The sequence below is a fragment of the Ranitomeya imitator genome, chromosome 5 (genome assembly GCF_032444005.1).
Source record: "Ranitomeya imitator isolate aRanImi1 chromosome 5, aRanImi1.pri, whole genome shotgun sequence".
In the NCBI taxonomy this organism is placed as follows: Eukaryota; Metazoa; Chordata; class Amphibia; order Anura; family Dendrobatidae; genus Ranitomeya; species Ranitomeya imitator.
In genome coordinates, this window is record NC_091286.1 from 706,127,693 (window position 1) to 706,133,692 (window position 6,000).

Genomic DNA, 6,000 nt, shown 5'->3' on the forward strand with positions numbered 1-6,000 from the left:
TTTGGTTCACAGAGTCATGTGAGGTCTTGTTTTTTGCGGGACGAGTTGACGTTTTTATTGGTAACATTTTCGGGCACGTGACATTTTTTGATCGCTTTTTATTCCAATTTTTGTGAGGCAGAATGACCAAAAAGCAGCTATTCATGAATTTCTTTTGGGGAAGGCGTTTATACCGTTCCGCATTTGGTAAAATTGATAAAGCAGTTTTATTCTTCGGGTCAGTACGATTACAGCGACACCTCATTTATATCATTTTTTATGTTTTGGCGCTTTTATACGATAAAAACTATTTTATAGAAAAAATAATTATTTTTGCATCGCTTTATTCTGAGGACTATAACTTTTTTATTTTTTCACTGATGATGCTGTATGGCGGCTCGTTTTTTGCGGGACAAGATGATATTTTCAGCGGTACCATAGTTATTTATATCTGTTTTTTTGACCGCATGTTATTCCACTTTTTGTTTGGTGGTATATATAGAATAATGCATTGTTTTTGCCTCATTTTTTTTTTTAACGGTGTTCACTGATGGGGTTAACTAGTGATATAGTTTTATAGGTCTGGTCGTTACAGACGCGGCGATACTAAATATGTGTACTTTTGTTGTTTTATTTTTAATTTAGATAAAGAAATGTATTTATAGGAACAATATATATTTTTTGGGGGGGGAATTTTGTTTTAGTTTTTTTACTCATTGTATAATTTTTTTTACACTATAACATTGCCCCGGGGGGAGGGGCATCATGTTATAGTGTAAGATCGCTGATCTGACACTTTGCTGTGCACTGTGTCAGATCAGCGATCTGATGTGCAATTTTCTTATGCTTCCCGGGGCCTGCTCTGAGCAGGTGCAGTGAAGCCACCTCCCTGCAGGACCCGGATGCCGCGGCCATCTTGGATCCAGGCCTGCAAGGAGGAGGAGGAGGTAAGAGACCCTTGCAGCAACGCGATCACATCGCGTTGCTACGGGGGTCTCAGGGAAGCCCGCAGGGAGCCCTCTCCCTGCGCGATGCTTCCCTGTACCGCCAGCACACCGCGATCATGTTTGATCGCGGTGTGCCGGGGGTTAATGTGCCGGGGGCGGTCCGTGACCGCTCCTGGCACGTAGTTCTGCGATAGGCAGCTGACACCCGGCCGCGATCGGCCGCGCTCCCCCCGTGAGCGCAGCCGATTGCGCTGGACGTACTATTCCGTCCTTGGGAATTAGGGCCCACCCCACATGGATGGAATAGTACGTCTGTTACAGAACCCCCCCAGCACCAAGAATGTTATGCAGTATATGTATGTATAATAGTTTCCATGTGAAATGCATCAGTCCACAGGCTGCGCCCCTGGTCTCTTTCAGACCTCCCCCCACCTTTGTAATTCCCTCAGTAAATAGCGGCAGGCTCCGGCCCCCTGCGGCTATTGTAATGTATGTCTGGCCAGCTGTTTTCCTATTGGCCTGCCCTGTGTATCTTTGTTATATATTCTGTGTGCTGAAAATAAAGTGTGTTCTTTTAGACTGGAAATACGTGGGGTAGCAGTCAGCTTTTATATGCTCTCACGTAACCAAGGAATTCCAGCCAGCATCCTTCATTCAGAATCCAGCAAAAGCAGCGTGGACCTCCTGAAACACGGGGTGGTACTGAAAGAGGTACCCCAGCTTGTTAGACCCCGTTACAACGTCCAATGTCAGAAAGGGGTTTAAAAAGTGTGAAAAAAAAAATGAAAATAAAAGTAAAAAATTAAAAAAATAAAGAGTCAAAATAAATAATAAAAAATATAATAAAATTAATAATAATAAAAATCAGGAAAAAATAAACAAAAAAGAAAAATAATATGAAAAAAATGGAAAAAAAATCTGTGGAGAAATAATAAAACTGTAAAAGTGAACGAGAAGAAAAGTAATCATGAGGAGAACTATATATACTGTGATATATTGGCGTAAGTAGACCACAAAAGTGTATGGTGATTAGAGAGCACAAACTGCCCTCTACGAAGGGCCAAGAGTGACCAAAAGAACATAGTAACATAGTAACATAGTTAGTAAGGCCGAAAAAAGACATTTGTCCATCCAGTTCAGCCTATATTCCATTATAATAAATACCCAGATCTACGTCCTTCTACAGAACCTAATAATTGTATGATACAATATTGTTCTGCTCCAGGAAGACATCCAGGCCTCTCTTGAACCCCTCGACTGAGTTCGCCATCACCACCTCCTCAGGCAAGCAATTCCAGATTCTCACTGCCCTAACAGTAAAGAATCCTCTTCTATGTTGGTGGAAAAACCTTCTCTCCTCCAGACGCAAAGAATGCCCCCTTGTGCCCGTCACCTTCCTTGGTATAAACAGATCCTCAGCGAGATATTTATATTGTCCCCTTATATACTTATACATGGTTATTAGATCGCCCCTCAGTCGTCTTTTTTCTAGACTAAATAATCCTAATTTCGCTAATCTATCTGGGTATTGTAGTTCTCCCATCCCCTTTATTAATTTTGTTGCCCTCCTTTGTACTCTCTCTAGTTCCATTATATCCTTCCTGAGCACCGGTGCCCAAAACTGGACACAGTACTCCATGTGCGGTCTAACTAGGGATTTGTACAGAGGCAGTATAATGCTCTCATCATGTGTATCCAGACCTCTTTTAATGCACCCCATGATCCTGTTTGCCTTGGCAGCTGCTGCCTGGCACTGGCTGCTCCAGGTAAGTTTATCATTAACTAGGATCCCCAAGTCCTTCTCCCTGTCAGATTTACCCAGTGGTTTCCCGTTCAGTGTGTAATGGTGATATTGATTCCCTCTTCCCATGTGTATAACCTTACATTTATCATTGTTAAACCTCATCTGCCACCTTTCAGCCCAAGTTTCCAACTTATCCAGATCCATCTGTAGCAGAATACTATCTTCTCTTGTATTAACTGCTTTACATAGTTTTGTATCATCTGCAAATATCGATATTTTACTGTGTAAACCTTCTACCAGATCATTAATGAATATGTTGAAGAGAACAGGTCCCAATACTGACCCCTGCGGTACCCCACTGGTCACAGCGACCCAGTTAGAGACTATACCATTTATAACCACCCTCTGCTTTCTATCACTAAGCCAGTTACTAACCCATTTACACACATTTTCCCCCAGACCAAGCATTCTCATTTTGTGTACCAACCTCTTGTGCGGCACGGTATCAAACGCTTTGGAAAAATCGAGATATACCACGTCCAATGACTCACCGTGGTCCAGCCTATAGCTTACCTCTTCATAAAAACTGATTAGATTGGTTTGACAGGAGCGATTTCTCATAAACCCATGCTGATATGGAGTTAAACAGTTATTCTCATTGAGATAATCCAGAATAACATCCCTCAGAAACCCTTCAAATATTTTACCAACAATAGAGGTTAGACTTACTGGCCTATAATTTCCAGGTTCACTTTTAGAGCCCTTTTTGAATATTGGCACCACATTTGCTATGCGCCAGTCCTGCGGAACAGACCCTGTCGCTATAGAGTCACTAAAAATAAGAAATAATGGTTTATCTATTACATTACTTAGTTCTCTTAGTACTCGTGGGTGTATGCCATCCGGACCCGGAGATTTATCTATTTTAATCTTATTTAGCCGGTTTCGCACCTCTTCTTGGGTTAGATTGGTGACCCTTAATATAGGGTTTTCATTGTTTCTTGGGATTTCACCTAGCATTTCATTTTCCACCGTGAATACCGTGGAGAAGAAGGTGTTTAATATGTTAGCTTTTTCCTCGTCATCTACAACCATTCTTTCCTCACTATTTTTTAAGGGGCCTACATTTTCAGTTTTTATTCTTTTACTATTGATATAGTTGAAGAACAGTTTGGGATTAGTTTTACTCTCCTTAGCAATGTGCTTCTCTGTTTCCTTTTTGGCAGCTTTAATTAGTTTTTTAGATAAAGTATTTTTCTCCCTATAGTTTTTTAGAGCTTCAATGGTGCCATCCTGCTTTAGTAGTGCAAATGCTTTCTTTTTACTGTTAATTGCCTGTCTTACTTCTTTGTTTAGCCACATTGGGTTTTTCCTATTTCTAGTCCTTTTATTCCCACAAGGTATAAACCGCTTACACTGCCTATTTAGGATGTTCTTAAACATTTCCCATTTATTATCTGTATTCTCATTTCTGAGGATATTGTCCCAGTCTACCAGATTAAGGGCATCTCTAAGCTGTTCAAACTTTGCCTTCCTAAAGTTCAATGTTTTTGTGACTCCCTGACAAGTCCCCCTAGTGAAAGACAGGTGAAACTGCACAATATTGTGGTCGCTATTTCCTAAATGCCCAACCACCTGCAGATTTGTTATTCTGTCAGGTCTATTAGATAGTATTAGGTCTAAAAGTGCTGCTCCTCTGGTTGGATTCTGCACCAATTGTGAAAGATAATTTTTCTTGGTTATTAGCAGAAACCTGTTGCCTTTATGGGTTTCACAGGTTTCTGTTTCCCAGTTAATATCCGGGTAGTTAAAGTCCCCCATAACCAGGACCTCATTATGGGTTGCAGCTTCATCTATCTGCTTTAGAAGTAGACTTTCCATGCTTTCTGTTATATTTGGGGGTTTGTAACAGACCCCAATGAGAATTTTGTTACCATTTTTCCCTCCATGAATTTCAACCCATATGGACTCGACATCCTCATTCCCTTCGCTAATATCCTCCCTTAAAGTGGACTTTAGACAAGACTTTACATAGAGACAAACCCCTCCTCCTCTCCGATTTTTACGATCCTTTCTAAACAGACTGTAACCCTGTAAGTTAACTGCCCAGTCATAGCTTTCATCTAACCATGTCTCGGTTATTCCCACTATGTCAAAGTTACCTGTAGATATTTCTGCTTCTAGTTCTTCCATCTTGTTTGTCAGGCTTCTGGCGTTTGCGAGCATGCAGTTTAGAGGATTTTGTTTTGTTCCAATCTCCTCACTGTGGATTGTTTTAGAAATGTTCTTACCTCCCTTCTGAGTATGTTTTCCTGGGTCGTCTTTGTTCGAGTCTAATGTTTTTCTTCCCGTCCCCTCTTCTTCTAGTTTAACGCCCTCCTGATGAGTGTAGCGAGTCTTCTGGCGAATGTGTGTTTCCCAGGTTTGTTGAGGTGTAGTCCGTCTCTGGCGAGGAGTCCATCATACCAGTAATTCACACCGTGGTCCAGGAATCCAAATCCTTGTTGTCTGCACCATCGTCTTAGCCAGTTGTTTGCATCAAGGATCCTGTTCCATCTCCTGGTGCCATGCCCGTCTACTGGAAGGATAGAAGAAAAAACTACCTGTGCATCCAGTTCCTTTACTTTCTTCCCCAACTCTTCAAAGTCCTTGCAGATTGTCGGTAGGTCCTTCCTTGCCGTGTCATTGGTGCCAACATGTATCAGAAGAAATGGGTGGACGTCCTTGGAGCTGAAGAGCTTTGGTATCCTATCGGTCACATCCTTGATCATCGCACCTGGAAGGCAGCATACTTCTCTTGCAGTTATGTCCGGTCTGCAGATGGCTGCTTCGGTGCCTCTCAGTAGTGAGTCTCCCACCACCACCACTCTTCGTTGCTTCTTGGCTGTACTTTTTGCTGTCACTTGTTGCTGTGTGCCCTTTTCTTTTTTGCTTGCTGGTATTGCTTCATTCTTAGGTGTGCCATCTTCATCCTCTACAAAGATTTGATATCGGTTCTTCAGTTGTGTGGTTGGTGATTTCTCCATGGTCTTCTTGCTTCTTTTGGTCACATGCTTCCACTCATCTGCTTTTGGAGGTTCTCTGACACTTTTTGCACCTTCTGTGACCAGTAGAGATGCTTCTGTTCTGTCTAGAAAGTCTTCATTCTCTTTGATGAGTTTCAAAGTTGCTATTCTTTCTTCCAGACCCCGCACCTTTTCTTCTAAAAGGGCCACTAGTCTACACTTCTGACAGGTGAAATTGGATTCTTCTTCTGGTCGATCTGTGAACATGTAGCACATGCTGCAGCTCACCATGTAGGTTGTCACATCTGCCATGTTGCTCCTAGAT